General features: G+C 30.6%; 1 protein-coding gene and 1 pseudogene across 1 annotated transcript in view; both read left to right on the top strand.

Moving 5' to 3' along the window:
* The window catches only part of LOC142317994 (uncharacterized), a 483,222-nt gene that overhangs the window by 303,893 nt on the left and 157,983 nt on the right, over window positions 1–21,346 (top strand). The gene's annotated exons all lie outside the window — the stretch shown is intronic.
* The window catches only part of LOC142317996 (uncharacterized), a 40,187-nt pseudogene that overhangs the window by 15,704 nt on the left and 3,137 nt on the right, over window positions 1–21,346 (top strand).

The raw sequence follows: 21,346 nt of genomic DNA, 5'->3' as shown, positions 1-21,346 counted from the left end.
AGAGATAGAAATAGATACTGTCCTCCACTATTCTGTCATTATACAACTTCATATGTTGTTTTTTCCCTATGCGCATTTCAGTTTGACCAAAGCTGCAAAGATGTCCCTAAAAATAACCTTCATACACCTATTGCAATCTATCCTCAATATTTGACATCTCTAAGTTTTCAGGCTTACATAAAGTGTAATTTATTTAAAACTGCAACATGTGAATTCTTTAAGCGTACATGTATTATAAAATTAGCAGTGCTGCGTAGAATCCAAACGCCTTTTTCCTATAGTACCTTTGGAAATTTTCCATTTTGTTGCATCCATTATAACCACAACCCTGAGCACAGTATAGACAATAGAATGTAATAAATATTTTACCCTTTTTAAAATACTAATAGATTTTTAGCGCCCTTTTTAAGAATTTGACAAAAGCAGTTTTTTTCTTTGTACACTTCTTACTCTTTGAATTCATATAATTTTTTTAAAAAATATATCTAAATTAATTTTCCTATATATAATAAATAAGCCTAAATTTTCATTTTCTAGCTGGTGCACACTGACTGTCAAACCAAAATAGTTTATTCCAAACCTTTCTTCCTAACAATTGTGGTGTAGTATCATGAAGTATTTCCCAGGCTTCTAAATGACAATTCTGAAATAAAATGAATATTTTACTGTTTTTATTATTACTATGAGTCCATAGCATCAGCAAAATTTGCATTATATTTCTGTTGTTATTCTTTGGATCTTCCACACTGTCTTAGCCTTTGTCTTCATCTTAAATTAGAACACAACCGTACATACACTTGTCTCAGATACTATAGGTCTACCATTTATTTCTTAAGTGCTATCGAGTTATTTTAGCGAGTAAATAATAGTAGCACATATAACCACACTGTGCAACTGTGTGCAACATTTTTTTATTTAAGTCTGTAAACCTTTTTTTTTTTTATTTTGTTCCAATAAATCACATTTTTTATTTCTTTGTAACTAGTAGTTCATTCTTGCTTTAAAGAGTAACAACATAATGTTGTAAAGATACTAGAGCAGTGCTTAATAATTATTTTTTACTTAATCTAAGCTACTGTGAACGACGTAAATTTTACATAATTATACTGAATTTTTAGCTAGTTGAAATTTTACCTTTTACCTGCTATCAGTAATGGTAATGATATAATCTAAATGCTAATAAAATATAAATCGTAGTGAAATATTTTCAATATTGTAATCTTATTTATTTGTATATTACGCTTTAGCACTGTAGTAAATAACAAGTTACCCTGCAATGAATGTAATTCATTGTAAGTGTAAAGCACACTTTCAATGAATCATCAGATTTGAAAATTAATTTAAGAAAATATAAGTATTATTAAGAATTTGATCAGTTGATTTGGAAGCTGGTACAGTGACCCTTACACTTGCTGTCAATTTTTATTTTATTTTAATGTTTCTTTTTCATGTTACATATTTATCCAATCTATTTTGACTGAAATTTATTCTATGCTTCACCATTGTCAGAATTTTTAAACATTTAACAATTAATTCCATCAATTATCTCAACATAACAACACTTGATGTGCATGTAAGGTATTTAAAGCATTTATGAATAAAATAAAAAAGGGTGAAGGGGATTGTTAATAGTTTAATTCTGGTATAACACTGGCCTGAGTCTTTATAAACCATTTTTCATTTAATTATGCAGTGAAGACTAGGATTTTATTGCTGACTCTTCTAGTATAATTAAGGATTAGATTCTATCTAAGTTTTCTTGATCTGTATGTTATCTGTTTTCAGAATTTCATTTCAGTCCTGAAAAAAATAAAAACAGGTGAAGTAATAAAGATAAATGATATAATAGACATTTATTGTATTATCTCAGCTGTTTTTATTTCTTCTGAGAACTATTCATCGCTTGCTAGTATGAAATGCTTGGGTAGATAATCTTCTGCTGCTTTTAAGTAAAAAATTTATAGAAAACTACCATTCACATTAGAATATTGAGATTATCTGATAAAACTTTTACGTGATATGTGTTTGTAATTCACTCTGGTTCTGGACCATAAATTTGAGATTTTATTTAAAAATTTTGAATAAGTAACAGGAAACTAGATAATTTAAAAAAATCACTAAATATACCAAAATGTTTGTGTTTGTAGTTAGAAGTTCTTGAATTGGAAGTTCTCAAGGATCTTCCATAAATTGAACCTACATTTTAAACTTTCTGATACATAATTTTAATAAATGAAACATTATACCTCACTTACTTTAAAAAAGTATTTCAGAAACAAAAGATCTGTCAACAAAGTTGACAGATTTCCTATGGTTATTTACTCTAATGTAGTGGAAAAATAATTTTACATGAAAAACTTACCTATGATTTTTTTGGGGATAGTGGTAATTTTATGATGTTTTAGTGTAAAATTATCATTATAATTTAACCCAAAAAAGTTATAAAAATTTTTTTAAAAATTTCTACTTCACAATCTCCAAGATGACTTCCAAGAAATTATTGATTTTTCTACATTTACTGTGTTACATGAAAGAAACTATGAAAAACCCGCCAAAAAATGTTCTACCAATAAAAAGTTACATGAAATTTCTCCTTGGTGGTGGAAGTGGTGAATAATGATGAAATTTTGCTGTAATATTACTACCAAAAGTTTATTATTTATACTTTCAATACTATTAAAAGTATTATAAACCACAAATGTTTTGAAAAATTAATTTTTTTAAGCTTTGATCAGCTACCCCACCCCCAACATTGGTCCCTAAAAAGTGTTTCTTATTTTTGGTTGTTTGCTCTACTACTGTGCCTAGGAAGACATTAAAAAAATTTGGTTAAAAAATAAGCTATAAATAAAAAAGTTGTTATTTTTTTTTTCAATTTTTGGGGTAATTAAAAAAAAAAAATTGTAAGATAAGCATGCACATATGTACTGAGCTTAATATAAAGTGAGGCAGGTTATGTTAGAAAATTTTGAGAAGTGACTGCAAAATAAAAACCCTACCAATGGAGATAAAATTTGTTCATCCAATCAAAATGTACGTACAAACATAACGCCCAACTTGTTTTTGTTTTTTTGTATCCCAGGAGGAAATGTTGATAGATGCAAAAACCTATACCCCATTTTTTTTATAATTCCTTTTTGCAGCATAGCCTTCATTTTTGACATTACTTTCCTTCTTGCAGAATAGCAGAATGATGCTAGGAAAGTAAAAATTAATAGTTTAATCTAATTTCTAAACAAAACGGAATATCTTTATTGGCTAAGAACCGAGCAAATTTTAATGTTAATTGGCCAGTACGGTTGTATGGTTAATAATACAGGCCTTAAATCTTTTTATCATTGCTATCGGCTATTCTTAACCTAACCTAACTTTGTATAATGTATCTATGATATTTTTCACATATTATTGCTCTTTATCTCGTTCTCTGAGCAACCAGAGTGTTCGTATACATCAATCGAAATTTGCCAAAACAAATCCTTATTGCAGCTTTGTTTTCCCACCTTCACATATTGAAATCAATGTCATACTGATAATATGCGTACAGGTAACAAACAGACACTGGGTTGATAATATGTGGATTATAGTTGATGTGATTTATGGTGGAACGTCTAAGTTCATTCTTTGTAAACACCATTGCAGATGTGATATCATCATATATCCTCTGCTTATAATAATCGTAGACTATACCAAATACAAGCATTGTTTCAAACTATTTTCCACAATTCTTTATAAAGGAAACGTACTTCTTACTATCATTTCAAGTGCTGCTAAAAACATACAGTTACAAACTGTGTAGAACACAATTTATTCTGGAGAAATTCAAAGACTTTTTCTTTGTTAATAATTTTCAAAAATAAATTGAGAAGTGACATAATTAAATTCTCATTTTACTATTAACACGACCAGTTAAAATAATGATTTAACAATTTGGGTAGGACTATTTTTATTATAGCCCTGCCCAGATTTTTATATTAGTCCGAAATAAAAGTTCAAAGGTCATTTATGATATGATAAGGATGACGGTATTATAAGGCTTTTAATTTTCACTGGCAAAATGAAAAACTAGATCGTATTGCAAAACTGTACAAGAAAACAGGTTGTAAGAACGTGTTCATTATTATTTTTTTTAGAATTATTTTCTTTGGAACTCATTTCTTTGTGAATTATTTCTTTGGGACTATTATGCAGTTCTTTCAGCATTGTGTTGCTTAATAAATGATTAAACTAATAACAGAAAAAAAAAAATTTTCAGCAGCACTTCCCACAGATTTAGAGAACAATCACTTCTTGAAATTTGTAAAAAATAAATAAAAATTGTAACTTTTTTTTTATTTTTCATTTTATACAGTAAAATAGAATGCTTTTCATATGTTTTTTGTGTACCTTTGTAAGATAGAATGTGCTTAGGGTTTTTTATTTACTTTCTTTTTTTTTTACATAAAATCTGCATTACTTTTTACGGGTATCATTATTTTTGTAATAATTTAGCAGGTACTGGTAGAAAGGAGGTTGGTGTTAAACTGGATGAAGATCAATTGAAAATTTTGGATGAGCTTCCCAGTTCAGCTGTTGAGATGCAGGTGAAGGATAAGGTAACATTTTATAATCCCCCATATGTGTGTACCACCTTTCTTTCCTTTTTTGTATTTTGATATTAATTTTTTAAATTCTGAGAAATAAATTTTGCTTTAAAACAAAAGCTTTTTAAATTATATAATTTGGAATATGAAGTTTTTTTTAATAACAATAAATGATTAGTGGATATAAAAGTCAGAATTCATTACAGTTGTTTATTGTTTACATCTATTTATTAGTAGTTTAGTACTCTTCTTACTATCTTCTTTTATATATGAATTACCCAGTTATCAATATTTGCCAATTATTTATTGTCATTCTATTTAGCTGCATTGTAAATTTTATCATTGACAATCCGTAAGCACTTACCATCTCAGATTTTTTTTAGTCTCCTGCTGTATTAATTTTTTTTTTTTTTTTGCAAGGTTAGAATTTTGTTCAACATATATACATAACTTAAAGACAGGAGACATATAGAGTAATATTTTAAATCAGAACAAGTAATAGCATTATTTACAAAATAACATTAAAGTTTGTATGGAGTGGTAATATCTACTCATATGCCAATTAACAAACTAACTTTAAGAATTAAAACTTTAACAGGAGAAACTTATATAAGTCATATGTAAGTTTGACTTCCTGTTAGTATTTATAAGAGTACAAACATTTGTGTTCCTTATATTTGGGTCTGTTGAAGTTTGCAACTATACGTAGTGGGCAATAATAGTTGGGGAAGTCTGGATTATTGAATTCTTTTTTGTTAAATCGCTATAAATGTAGAACATGTTAATTTTCAAGTATTTTAAATGATAAAACCTTCATTATAATAGTATTTTACTTAATCTGGCCCGTTCTGTAATTACGAAAAACACTGGATCTGTCTCCTTATAATTATCTTAATAGGCATATCTAAAATGTAAATCCCTTGACAAGTGACGATATTAAATCTAGATTGTTTTCGATTAGAAAATATGAATGTAGTGTTTATTTTTGTTAAATTGATGATTAAACTCATTAATACGGTTATTTTGAATCTACATGTCAAATTAATCATTAATTTTGTAAAAATATTTATTTCTTTTGAATTAACTGATTTTGTGCGTGGCTGAATCATCAGGGTCCTAGACATCTTTGTAATTTGTTATACCAGTAGATCACTGGGCGTATGTCTGAACCCGACAACAGAACAGCGACCAGAAGAATTTATCAAGGGAGCTTACTGAAGTGTTGAAAAGAACTGGTTTGGCACTGTTCCATTGTTTTCTTCTAATTAGTAACACATCCTGGCCGACAATTTGGGAATGTAAAAAGCTACACATACCTAACTAAACAAGTGGTACGGTTGTTTGCAGGCCCCTTTTGTAAAGCTACAAAAAATATCTAGATGTTTTACATACATTGATCATTCAGTTGTTATTGAACTACTGTTACGCTGCAGATTTATCTCCATTAATAATTCACTAAAATTTTAGTCTGCAGTTATTTTAAAAATTAATAGAAAGTCATGAATAAATTTAACTATTTATTCTTTTGAGTTTTCTTTAAAAACAGTTCCAAATCTTCTTTACCCTCTTGATTATCAACATCTGCTCTAAATTTTAGAACACAGTCGCAGTCTAAAATCATCTTAATGCTTGGGTGGAAGAAATCGGAAAGTAGGGGATGCAGATAAGCATAGAGAAATAAAAATGTAGAAGAGACAGCCTGCAAATACAAAAACTAGTGGAAATTGTTACAAAAATTTTAGTTGTTAGAAAATCCAAGAATTGGTAGATAGGTCAGAAAATTAGTAATAAATTACATATGGCAAGAGATTTTATCCACATATAAAATTTAAATATAGCATAAGTAAGAGCCAGTGAAATGTGTACTTAACATTAAAGTTATTTATTATGCCTCTGAATTAACATATATTTCAGACTCTACAAGAAGAAAATATAATAAAGTACAGATGCGTGAATTGAAATGTTTGGAAAACTTAGAAAAAATATTATGAAGAGATGAACTTGCTGTGACGAGAGGAGGATCTCTAGGATGTAGAATACTACAGGGAAGTTTTGTAGATGGTTTGGAGATTTACAAAGAAATCTGCAAATGAAAATATTAAATTAAAATATATAAATGTAATATTTTCAAGAAAATGTCCCAGAAAAATATGATTAAATTGTGTGATGAAGACCTGAAAAAAATAACAAAAGTAGAGAAAGTTTGTAAGAGGAGTTAATTGGTAGGTAAGAATGTGTTGTGTGAGCTGATAATTTGATAAAGGGAAAGGGGAAGCTGACATCAACAAGTCTTCTTGTTTCTCTTTTTTTGTATTGTAATTCTGGTTCACCAGTGTCTTAACTGTTTGAATTATTAGAAAATATATAAAAAAAAAGAAAATGTACCTGAAAATATATATTCCATTTCTTAATATATAGCCCTAACTGTAAAAATGTTGGAGCAAAATTATAATAAAACATTTATCTGCTTAACTGATTAGTCTTAATTGAAATTAAATCTGAAAAATTTTTATATTTTCATTTCAATTTGTTATGTAAAGATTAACTAATGTATTAATAACCGGCTCTAAATTCAGATTCTGCTAAGAGTAACTGATAAAAATGATTAAAGAACACATAGTAATATTATGTACACAATCTGTATGCTTAACTTATCTAAAAATATTTCTCTAATAAGCAGTGAAATTTCATTTCTTTTATTTCCATTATATTTTAATTACTTGTACAATAATGGAAGTGTTGTGATGCGAAACATTTCAGTTTTCATATTTCAACAGAGATATTCATTTTGACTGGTTACAGCGTGTGATGTCTGTATGTATGTGCATATGTATGTTGCATAACTCAAAAACGATTGCCATAGGATGTTGAAATTTTGGAGTTAGCACTGTTGTAACATGTAGTTATACACCTCCCTTTTTTACTACAATTGAATATAAAATAAAAATTTTAATTAATAAAATATTTGGATCTTAAAGGGAAGGCAGCAGAGCAGATCGGTTCAAATCAGACATCATCTCCTTTTGTTTTTTTTTTAACTTTTTTACTTGTCTTTTTTTTAATTTAAATATATTGATTTAATAATTATTAACCTGTAATTGTAAAAAAAATTACAGTAAGTAATTAAATGATAATAAAAAAAAAAAATGGCGAAATAAAATTTTATTTAAAAATGTGTAAATGAAATTTAGTAGGCATTACAGATGTGTATATGTAATATTTGCTGAAACATTTGATAATTTAATATTAATTGCGGATCGTATTATTTTTGGATTTTTTTTGCAAATTCTTAAAAAAATTGTATATTTATTTTTTAAACATCATTTTATTATTTGACAGAAAAATAAAATACATTTTTGAATTGTATTCAATTTAAAGTGATTGTTGAACTTTTTCTTCACTTGTGCATAATATGCACATGATTTCTGGTGTGTTGTATAAATAAAAGTTAATAATAATTAAACTATGCCGTTTAGTGAACTCCTGTATACTGGTTACAAATATTAATTTTGACTTTACAGCATAGAATAATCAGTTTTTATTATTAGATTATTTGGTAAATAATTTATTTATATAGTAATCGAAGGAGTTTTACTCTAACCTAATATTTCAGGTAAGATTGTTGAATTAATAATTTTATAAATATTTGATGTTAATAAAAACTAATATTTTAGCAATTGTGTAACCATCCACTTTTATTTAAGAATTGGAGGATCATATCTCACTTGCAAATGAAATAAGTTTAAATGAAGTGCAACAAATATGTTGTGTATGTATATAATTTAATAGATCTACAAGGAAGTTATGTGGTGCCCACATCAGATTTTTTATTATACCAAATATATTATTAGATAATAGTTGAAAAGATTTTCATACAAGCTATTTATAAAGGGTTTAGTGATATTTGCACTTGTTTTAATTGATTTCTTGTTTGTGTGCAGTTTTTGAAAAAGTTAAACCGACAAGAACGTGTTGTTGAAGAAGTTAAACTGGTATTAAAGCCTCATTATGCCAAGAAGATTATAAAGAAATATTAAGAAGAGCTGTACCCAAGGTACATTTTTTTGAAAGTTTATTTTCAATTTTAATTTTTTAAATTCAAAGATGTGAGCATTGTATTGTAGTATAGTCACCACTCTGTTGATTTATTTCTGTATAATATTTCTCCCAGTCTTTTGTATGGCTGCAATACATAAATCAGAAGTGTAGAGGCAAAGTTAGTTGCTTTTTGAGAATAATTATGTTTCACTATCCAGTCCCTGTGGTGTATAAAGTAAAGGAATCAATTGTTGGGCTGAGTATTATCTACATCTTTGTAGGCTTGTCATGCTGATATTTACCATAAATTTATTTCAACAAAGAAGGTAATAAGAAACCAATGCGCTTTTATCTTTTCCTACTATATAGAGTATACTTATAAATACTGTTATATGTATGGCTTAGCAAATTCATAAATACACAAACTATTGATTACTTATGAGCACTTCTTGTGGACCAAAACAGTTTTTTTACGTTTTTTGCCCAAACAAACAAAAAACAGAAATAAGAAGTTTTTCTTTCATCCATTCGGCTGGTTTGATGCACTTGTACATTAAGTTCTTCGTACTTATTCTATGCCACCCTTTATACAGGTTTTCTCACAAAGAAACTGAGACACTTTCAGGACATGTTCTACTGGTAAAAATAATGAAAAAAGTTCATATAAGCATAGGTCTAGAGTAGCTTATTTTCAAGTAATGGCTAGCAAAAGATTTCACCCAGATTTTTTTCAGCTCTTGAAGCCCTACTGTAATTTTTAGGACCCAAATCAAGGAGTAAGGTTAGTGGTTTCTTATAATTTGAGCTCGTTAGGATAATAAAGGTCCCATATCTGTAACCCCAGTAGTTTTTGTGTTATCTAACATAAAACACAATTGAAAAACAATTTTTTTTATGTTTGTAGTAAATTAACTTTGTTAAAGTCCAATAAATGCAGAAGATTTAGTAACAAAACTTGTAAATAAAACCTTTTAAAAATTGAATTTTTATTGAAGCAAAATGACAGAAAATCATGTTATTCTTTCTGTACCTAATAAACATTCCTTTTCTTTAAAAAAAAAGAAGATAATTACAGAAAATAATTTACACTGGCAAACTAATTAATTATGTAAAAAAGTTAAATTGAAATGTATATCTTGAAATATTTTTAAAAATTTTATTGTACATGTCATAAATTATCATATAGATAAAGGAAGTATAGTGTTATCAATATCATAATGTAAAAATGCAAATGTCGCCAGTGGATATAGGCTGGCACTGTTCAGTACTGGGTATAGTGAGGCCCTGACGGCCTTTGCCCTTTGGGTCACATATTTAACATGTTCTCCTAAGGTAAGCCGTTTATCCAGGACTACTCCCAAACTGTTTTCCCAAAGGGGATTTTCTCTCCTGAGATTTCCAGCTCCCTGGCTGGAGGACGTGTCTTGTATGTGAACATCACTGCCACCGATTTTTCACCATTGACCTTGATTCTCCACATATCGAGCCACAGCTCTACTAGATCCAATTACCTTTGGAGTCTCTTGATCGCTTAATCTACACTTCTCGATTCATAATAATATGCCTTGTTGTCTGTGTATAGAACTGTTTTGACTCCTTCTGACAGTGGCATATCATTGATGTAGGTCATGTACAAGAACAAGACTCCAGTGGCTATGTCTCTGGTGGAGGAGATTGTTATCCGTACACGTACAACAAATTGTTGGTCTAGTAAATAAGACCGTATCAATCTGATATAGCGACAGGGAATTATCGTATGCGTGAGTTTATATAGCAAGCCACTATGCCAAACTTTTTCAAAGGTTTTAGCCACATCTAGAAAAACGGTTGCAGTTACCGCTTTTCTATTTAGGCCCCCAACAAGACTGTCTATTATTTTAATCAGTTGGACGGACGGTTGTCGAGTGGCCCTCCCTGAACCAAAATTGCTCAGGCCGTACTTTTTTCCCAAATGTCGCCTAAGTCTCTCCAGAAATACCTTTTGAATAGCTTTGACAACACTGGTAATATGGAAATCGGCCTGTAATTCTGGGGAAAGAGCAGACTTTTCCCAGGTTTGGGTAGGCATACCACCTTTGCAGTTTTCCAGCAATTCGGAAAATATCCAACGTACAAAATTAATGTGAATATAGTGGATATTGTTGCTGTAAGAGCGGATGGAACATTCTGGAATGCACGTTCACTGATCCCATCAACACCTGGAGCCTTGGACATTGGCTTACAGGTCACTGTTTCTCAACCGGTTGTTCATGGACCATTCATGGTCCGCAGAAAAATTTTTGTATTTCGTGAACTTCTTTATATTTATTACATAATTTTACAACCTTTAAATGCATTACTACTCATTTTTTTAATTGCAATAATAATGCACACAACTGAGAAAAAACCGAACACTGCTTACTGTACAACTGCAAGGTTAGAGTACTCTTGAACTTTTTAAGTAATTAGTCTGTGAATTACTAATTTTGTATATAAATTTTGTGTGGTCTGCAATACAACCTTAAAATTTTTATTGGTCCATAGTATCAGTTGTGTTGAGAAACACTGTTCTAGACAACACTGATAAGGTAAATTCAATTTTATTTACTGATGAAGCCACTTTTACAAGAAACAGAGTCTTTATTTGTAAAAATAATCATTTAAGGAGTGAAGTCAATTCACATGGTACTGTGGAAACTCATTTCCAACTCTGATTTTACATTAATGTTTTGTGGTGTAGCATTATTATAACAAAATTCTGGGACCATTTGTTTTCAATGAAAACCTTACGGGAGATGCATACATTCATTTCTCAAAAAATAATTTGCCGGCTCTTTTTGAGGATATACCTTTACAAACTAGATGAGAAATGATTTTCCAACACAATTGTGCAATGCCTAATTTTTCTGTAGCATCTAGAAGTTACTTGAATGCTAATATCTTAAACTGAAGTGGATGCGGTGGGGCAATTAATTGCTCCACCATGTTGCCAACTTAACACCACTCGATTACTTCGTTTGGGGCTGTATGATAACGATAGTAATCAACAAAAATTTAATACTAGAGCAGAGTTACTTATAAAATACAAAATGCTATTGAATTTATAGAAAATGATTTTGAGACGATATGGAAGGCCACCAGAAATATTTTACGTCAGGCAGAGTCCTGTATAGATAACGAAGGAAAGTAGGGAATTTCAAACAATTACTGTAATTGAGGTTTGTTATTCTGTTACCATGATTTAAAATAAAATACATTCCATGTATTTTATTTTTTCATGTTGCTATATTAGGAATAATGTTTGTTAGGTACAGAAAGAGTAATACGATTTTCTGTCTTAGTTTTTGTCCGTTTTGCTTCAGTAAAAAAAAAAAATCTTTTAAGTTTTTATTTACTTTTTATTGGTTGTATTTACATTAATTTTCTCACTAAATTCTAAAGATAATTCAGAAATTCTCACTAAATGTAGCAACAGAACTCCTAAACATCAACCCCCTCATGTGGTTGATATTTTTCGGATGTGACAACAGCACCACCGAAAAACATCAACCCCCTCACAAATCTACCAAGCACTGGGTGAGATGAAAAATTACAAAGCGGCAAGAGATATGTCATATGTGCATTAAGTCCAGAAAAAATCGCCTTTCATTAACATCTTGTCAAAATCTGGATCAAAGAAGATCTACCAGAACATTGGATGACATCCCTTATCCACCGCTACACAAAGAAGTGAACAAAGCAGATCCTAACAACTACAGGGGAATCTCACTCCTACACACATCATATAAAATTCTTTCAAAAATTATTCTCAATTATTGAGACGAGTCTCAAGCTAATAATGGATTACAACAGAAAAAGAAGCAGAGACATGGTGGTAATGTTTGTAGACTTCAAGAAAGTGTATGATTGTAACCACTTCTTGTCCCATAGAGCAAGACGCCCTCCATGTAACGGTTTAGTCGCCATGCCATCCCCTCCATACCTAGCCCTTATGGGCTTTACCATAGGTCATCTTCAGTACCTCAGCAATGACATCTTTCAGTCAAGCCTCAGGCAGGATGCCACTGATGCCAATTCCATTGGTTTACTAATAACATAAACTCCAAGCAAAACACATCTTGCCAAGTCTCAATAAGACAATGACTTTCCAAGAACAAAGGAACTCAACTTTACCTACCCGAAAGGTAAAAACACACAATGAATCATAAAATGCATCACAAAAAAATCAAAACATAACAATAATAATAATAAGTAATGTAACATAACATAACCAACAAGAAACAAAAAAAAAATCTTTAACCGAGCAACAAAATAGCAATAAAGCCAAACTTAAACACGAAGAAGGAAAGTCCAAGAGAACATCACACCCCTTCAGCAATCCTTTCTTTCTCCAAATATGCAATAAAAGTTTCCCAAATCACCCATTCGGAGCCTGGCTTTTCCAATTAACAGATAATTGGGATCCACAGAGAATCCTACTAAAAATCTAAGATGATTCGGACTACATCCCAAATTAATAAATATAATTATTCTTACAAACAGTAAACCAAAAGTGAAATTCAGAGGTAAACTCTCAGAACCATTTTAGATCAAAAGAGGAATGTGCCAAGGCGATGGGCTGACACTGCTGTTATTCAACTGCGCTCTACAAATGGTAATGAGGAATGACTCAAAAAGTGCCCCCAAAAGTAAAAATAGGCCAAAAAATCAAAACAAACTCGGTTTCACCAACGATCCTCACTGCTGGTAAGGTAATCTACATCAACAAAGCTAAATCACAGATATTAGAACTTCAAAACATTGCAAATAAAATTCGCCGCAAAATATCACTCAAAAAGACAGAAACTAGCCCCAAAAACCAACACAATTAAAAGAAGTAAACTTAAACGGTAAATCAAAATAGTAACCCAATTTATATACCTCGAGAAATATTAACTAACAAACTAAACGAAAAAATTTCAATCCAAATAAGAACAAACAAACTAGCTGAAGCACAAAAATTAACCTGGTACACATACAATAAAAAATGCCTCTTGATAAATGTAAAAATTTTACACTACCACAGAGTTATAAAACCAGAAGCTACTTATGCAGGAAAAACACTCTTCTACCTGAATGAACAATCAAAGACTCTGAGACTCTTGAAAATCAAAAGAATTGGAAGAACCTTCACGAACAAAAAGTACCAGAAAGATGGGCAATGGTGGATTGTGCCCAACAAAGTTTTGTACAAAGAGTTAGAACCAATCACTGATACTATGTGTAAGAGGAAATTAGGATTTTTTGGACATATCATGAAGATGCAAGATTTGAGACTTCTGAAGCAGCTGGTACAGTACAATCTTGGCTTGAAAAACCCCAAATCAGAATGCAGCTGGATCAGAGAAATAAGAGAGAATTTGAAGGAAATTGACTTTACACCAGAAGACACCACAGATAAAATAAAATTAAACAAGAAAATCAAGAACAAAAACACTCGCTTCACACTCATAAGAAGAAATCTCAACACCAGAAAGGGCGTGGAAATCAGAATGTATAAAAAAGTACTGGGAGGATCACAAGGCTGTGTAACAGTCCCTTCGAATAAACTTTCATAACGGACTGACTAATGTGATCACTTCTCAGACCACTTTAATGTCAGCAATGAATGTATACCCTTTACATACTGAGCGTACTTTTCAAGATAAATTCTGTGTTTTAAATTTTACATTTTAAAACGATTAGATACAACTCTGGTTTTGCATAAAATTTCATAAATCTGTCTATTCAGCAATTTGACATAAGATGTATATTGCAAACTTTCTTGCTCCCTAAAAATTAGTTATGCTATTAGATGTAGTAGGTTATTTTGCCAACATATTTTTATTGTTGTTTGTTCGTAAGCATCCATATTCAGTGTTGAGTGTATGTATATATTAATGAATTTGTAGTTAACCATCATATATACTGCATCATAGCAGTATATAATAATTATTATCAGTAATACTAATAATATAAAAGTATTCACTTACCGCTTGTGTTTGTAATATTTAACATTTGTGCTTTCTTGATGAACACCGCTTCCTCAGACGTAAAAATAAAAATAAATTTAAAGAGACTTGTTTTCTTTTAATTAGTTTGCAAACTGGTAAAGGAGGGAAATGTTTATTAATCGTAGTCAAATTCACAGTCAATCAATCAGAATAATTTCTATTGATCATAGTCAGAAACTATAACAGTCTCGCTGTAACTAGTCTAAGATAGCAGTATGTAATAAAAATTTCCTTCCATTACCCTTATACAACCTAATCAAAAAGAGACAACATCCTCTTCGAATTTGTACATCTGATCAAGCAGTGTGCATCACAAAAGCACTAATGTTAAATATTATAAAAACAAGAAGTAAGTAAATATTTTAATTTTATTATTATTTATAATCGTGTGTTTTTAGTCGATAATCAACTTGACCACCCCAAGTACAGAATTACAAAGGAAATGAAATGAAAAGGAAAGGAAACACTTAACTTTTTTTTCTTTATTCCAATAGCACTTTTGCAGGATCCCACATCATCAGTTGTATATAAATTTAAACATTACAAATTGTTTTTAGAATAAAAATTAAAAGATTAAAATTACTATCATATATACAAAATATGATCTTAATTAAATAAAATAAGTACATATGATAAATATAATTAACGTCAATTAAGAATTTTACACTGGTAACATTGGCTGGCCAGGTTACACGGTATATATTTTAATTTGTAATTGACTTCATATTTTGTATATATGATCGTAATTTTAAAAAAATTTGTTATGTAATTTTATTTATATACAATTGATGATGCAGGATCCCATGAAAGTGCTATTGGATTAAAGAAAAAAAATATATGGTAAGTGTCATTTTATTTACTTTGTAATTCTGTACTTGGGTTGTCAAATGTGTTTTTGATTATTTTAAACAAATACAGTTATATGTGTATATGTAATGTATATATTTATATATATATATATATATATATATATATAGAAGGGGCTGTAACAGTCCCTTCAAAGAGACTTTCATCATGGACTGACTAATGTGATCACTTCTCAGACCACTTTAGTGTCAGCAATGAATGTATACCCTTTACATATTATATATATATATATATATATATTTAAATTTGTTAAATAAACCACCTAGTACTGAATATTGAAACATGTGTTACCTTAATTTTTCTTGATTGAAATAATTTTATAATTGCATTACAAAAATACTAAAACAATGAAAATTGGCTCTTATTTACACAAGTATATTGCTATCCGTTGCAGTTCTTTAAGACAATCTGCCTTAAATACTGATGGTTTATCAAATTGAAATTTCATTTGTATTTGTGTTAATATCAGAAATAGAATGTTTGTTGTTTATTAGTTGGTTTGCTGTAATGGATATAAACCTAATTTATTTGTAATTTTTATATTGCATTTCCACATACGAATAAATAATGTAGTATTGGCTGATTATCATATATTAATGTTTAATTTTCAGATGGAGAAATGTAAAGATGACTTCTTAATACTATGATTTACTCTAAAGATGTGTTATATATATATACATGCAGCTTTTATTCAAAATGTATTTTTTTTTTTTTGTATATGTGACATCACTTTCTCATTTTGTTTATTAATGTGAGTAGTAGCTTCAGAAGTTCAGTGACAACATTCATTGGTGTCTGGTATCATTTTCCTGGTGCCTAACAGAGAACTATAGACATTACATTGTATCATATGAATACTTCTTGATCAGCATAGATTGTTGTTATGCTGATAACATTTCTGAAACAATATCTTGACAAGTATAATTCTTCAGATCATTGTGGAAAACTAGCTCCTATTTCAAAACCTAATCCCTACCACCTCCTTAAAATATTTTCTTTATTTACGAGGAGCGTTCAGGTCAATCTAGGACTGTTAATTTTTAATAAATGTAGGACACACTTGTGATAGTAAGAAATACTTTTATTTCTCATTGTAATCCCCTGCTACATTTATATATTAATCCCAGCGTTTCACTAGCGCTTGGATACCCATAGTATAGACAGATTTGTCGTTATGTCAAAACCAAGACTGGACTGACTGCTTCACTTCATCGTTGCTGTTGAAATACTGGCCTCCCAGAACAATTTCAAGTACCCAAATAGGTGAAAATCACTGGGAGCAAGGTCCAGACTGTAAGGGGTGTGTGGCAGTAACACCCAGCCAAGATCTTGTAGCACGCATATTGTGTGCGGTAGGCTTTGTGTGTTCGGGCATTGTTCTGCAGAAACAGAATATCTTAGTGATCACACCAGGCCACTTTTTTTTTTAGAGCGACTTCAGATTGTCCTTAATGATATTGTTTACAGTTGTGACAGATACATTTATTATCTGCCATTTGCTGACAAGTTATTCATCGATTATTAAGGATTAGTTCTTCCGCTTGATGAATGTTCATGGGAATGACTACAGTAGACTCTGAACTGCCTCAACCGGGATCATCACTCGCTGATGTATGGCCTTCTTTAAAATTTTTGCACCTCTCAAATTTTTTACTGTGACTAAGAGTCAAATCACCGTACTATGGAATGAATAAGAAGTCGGGAATAAATCTCAGTGGGCTTTATGTGCCTTCATTCACGAGAAATTTTATTACAATTCGCTGTTCCAGATATCCATTCACTACATTGGACGCCATGTTCTTTATGACTGACTGTTGTCGTTGTTTAACAATAATTCGTGCCAGTACACCGTGCATTAGTAGCCAACACTTGTATCAAGTGTACAACCAATAGAGTGCACAGGAATCTCCATTTACGCTCTAGTATAACAAAAATCCCGGATTGATGTGAACATCCACCTTAAGTATGTTCATCTTTTTGTCTTGTAATGGTAGATGAGCACCAATTATATGAACTGCGAATCGGTATATACTATAGCTCTCATGGACCCTTGTGCCACTCAAGCTTCCATTTTTTTAATACTGTCATTTATATTCTTAGATAATATTAATGCTCATTAACAATTTATTTATTTTTTAGAACAAATTCAACTTAGTTTGTCGTTTAATGATAGACATACTAACATGGATTACACATGTATGTTGGAGTTAGAATAAGTATGTAACATGACCGGTTCATTAGCGCTGTCAACTTAAGAAAAGATTTCTCAGATCTTTTAAAAACTATTATTATTTTATTACTTATTACAATGTGAAAACTGTTTTTAACAGATTTGTCATAACAAGTCTGGTGAGATTAATCCGATGAAAATACAATGCCGTATTGAGGCTTATGTGAAGAAATTTCGTAAGATGGGAGCTGGTAAGAAAAAGCCTGCTGCTGTGACTCAAAATGCAGTGCCTGCTAGTAAACCTAAAGTGTAAGTAAAGTTTGCTTTATAATTAGTGAACTTACAATTAATTATATTTTATTAGATAATGAGTCATCATACTTAAAAGTTTGGCTTGTTAGATAGATCCCCATCTGTATAGCTGAATCTCCATTCTGTGATTTTAGCAATTTCTTTCATTTAATATTTTCTGTCTTTTCAAATCATCAACCACATTTCTGAACCCTAATATGCCTTTTGGTATTACCTGTACCTTTGATATTGTACTAGTACAAGGTTTTACAATGTTTACAAACATTGTGATCTGTGAACATAAAAGGTTACAGTTCTGTTGAACTTTATTTTTGCTCTACAAAGAAGCTGTTACCAAACAAGGCAAAGAATGGTACATTATTTACACCTATTTGTACAAGCAAGACAGTGATCTATAGATTTATTTTTAAATTATGAAAGGTTTACTGTATTATTCCACATTGTCAGCGGTAGAATAATCACATTTTTCTAAAATCTGATTCTTTAATCGGATCAACTGCAGGTGCTAGAGTTCAATTAATGTCACATAAAGTTAAAAATTTAAATGTTTCTTGAAATCCTAACATATTAAACAAGTTTTCTTACAGAGACTATGTCCGTTCTTTGTAAGTACATTTCTTTTGCATTTTGTTATTATGTAATTTTTATATTTTCTTTAATAACACAAGCCTCCAAAATTTGGGTTGTGGAATGTTTTTTAACTTTTGTTAATCGATTCCTATGTATTTTTTAGTGCTGAATCTGAAAATAACCTTAATTTTTTCCATCACTTCAGGATTTTTCGCAAATTCGAAATTTGTAAAAAATTGAAAAATGTTATATAACAAAGACAAAACATTTTCTCTTTTAATAAACGAATATAATATATTCACCTTTTTGGCTTATACTATGCATTCTTATAGCTAAGTAGTTAAGTGGCCTGAAGAGGATGAGCAGGGGAGAGTTTGGGTTGAAGATGACAAGATGGGAAAGCTTGGCCAACAGCTTGTGACAAGACTTAACATATTAACAGCTATCTGCACCATTCATGCACCGTGCAACTACTATCAGTGCTGTTTCAACCGTCAGCATGCATATATAGAATTTTTTCCATCCTCTGATCAAACATGTTTTTGTCAATGGAAAATGAATTTTCAGGCCATAAAGCAAGCTTTCCGTTTTCAAAATGGCTTTAAGACGCTGCAAAAATTCTACAGATTCTTTATGTTACATTTGTGGTGAATTAATGGTGGAAAGGCAAAAAAGAAATATAACAACTTTCTTTCGACAAGTGTACCTCGTGTATTTCAGAGTGAAAATTGGAGATAAAGACAAAATTTGGGCACAACACATATGTATACTACACATGTGTTGAAAGACTTAGACAATGGTCAAAGGGTAAACAAGAAGAGTTCCAGTGGTGGTCAAACAAAAGTATTGTTACTTTTGTTTGACTGATTTTCACAATTTCAATTTGAAGAATCGTGAATCCAAATATGCCATCTGCTTTATACCCGGTTCCTCATGGTTCAGACGTACCAGTGCCAATTCCCCCAGAAAATTTACCTGAAACAGACGGTTCCACAAATGATTTAAATGAAGATAACATCAAAGAGGAGTACGAAGTTGGAGGTAACTGCACCAGAGCTTTATTCGCAATCTGAACTAAGAGATTTGGTTTGAGACTTAACATCTGACCAAAGAAAATTCAGAATTGTTTGGTATGAGGCTTAAAGAGAAGAACCTTGTAGCAGTTGGTAGTACCTGTTGGAAATTCTGTCCTGTGAAAAGAGGGTTACAATAATTTGGAATTTTTTCTCTATAAAATTAAATATGACAATCATAAGTGTATTTCGTGCGGTAATCTCAAAATGATATCGCTGCTCCTAATACAGCAAGGAGTATACAAAGTTTCCTTTTTTTGTGTGAATGGGGGTAGCAGAGACAGAGAAAACCATCAGATAAGGAAAGATTGGGCAAAAAAAACTTCATTAGAATGCGGAACCAAAAATGTGCTTCGAAAAGCTTTTGTAGATCCAAGTTAAGTTCTCCTTCCACCTTTGCATATCAAGTTAGGCTTGATGAAGCATGTGTCAAAGTCTTAACCAAAAGAAGGTAAATGTTTTAAAAATTCCAGTCTTATGAAGCACCAAATTTAAAAGAGGGTGTTTTTACTGGTCCTTGCATTAGAAAACTTCTCAAAAATGGTAACTTTCAGAAACAAGTAGAATTTGCAGAAAAAGAAAAGCCCAGTTAGCCTTTTAAAGATGTAGTAACCAAGTTTCTGGGTGATAAGAAGGACCCAAATTTCAAATCATTCATCGTGAACATGCTGCAGAAGTTCAAAAATTTAGGCTATTCAACGAGCTTGAAGGTTCACTTCCTAAATTTACATGTGGACTATTTTCCTGAAAATCTGGGTGCCGTTAGTGAAAAGACGGGTAAGAGATTTCATCAGGACGTGAAAGAAATGGAAAGAAGATATCAAGGAAAATGAACTACTACGATGATGGAAGAATATTGCTGGACGTTACACCAAGATGAACCCTATAGAGAACATAGAAGGAAAACCGCAAAGCACCAGATTGCAAGCCCTCCAAAGAAACTTCGACACATGAAATAAAATTATTGTATTTTACAAGGTGAAGAATGGGAGTGATTACCAAAGGCCATGACATACCTCATAAAAATTAATTAAATAGATAAAAATAAATTAATTTAAAAATGCTGTATAATGGAAATTAGGCTTATTTTGTGGCAATTTTCAATAGAAATTAAGGGTCAATGACCCCCTACCTGAGGATACCACTCAGTTGTTTATTTGTAAGAATGCCGTAGTATTAGCCAAAAAAGTGTATATATTATATTAGTTTATTAAAAAAAAAGTGTATATCTATTTTACTGTATCACATCTTTGCAATTTTGTTTATTTTCAGATTCAACGCTAAAAAAAAATATGTAAGTTAATTATCAAAAACCAAAAAACAACCATCATCACAGGCTTGTGTAATTTTTATATTTTTTAATTTAATAGTTTTGTTTTTTTATTATTTTACATAGGCAGAAAACAATGTGGAGTTGAACTGCATACTCGTACATTTTTATGTTGGAAGGTAAGTGGTTGTACAGCACAGCATGGTTGTTTTTAGTTTAATTTTTTTTTTTACATAATACATCTAGGAAAGTAAAAGGATGTGAAATAATATGTTAGTAGCTAAATCATTAGTTTCCATAAATCACAAACTTTAAAATCGTTAAAAGCCATAGTTTTCTATTAAATTGGTTACTACTACTCTTACTTATTGACTAAACTTTAGTAATTAGAACTCAAATTACAACAAAAATAAAGGGAAAAACTTTAATTATTTTATGTTACTTTTAACTATTTT

The sequence above is a fragment of the Lycorma delicatula genome, chromosome 1, assembly GCF_047948215.1.
Source record: "Lycorma delicatula isolate Av1 chromosome 1, ASM4794821v1, whole genome shotgun sequence".
NCBI lineage: Eukaryota > Metazoa > Arthropoda > Insecta > Hemiptera > Fulgoridae > Lycorma > Lycorma delicatula.
The sequence above is the reverse complement of the archived record's forward strand: the minus strand, read 5'-3'. Positions and strand labels throughout refer to the sequence as shown.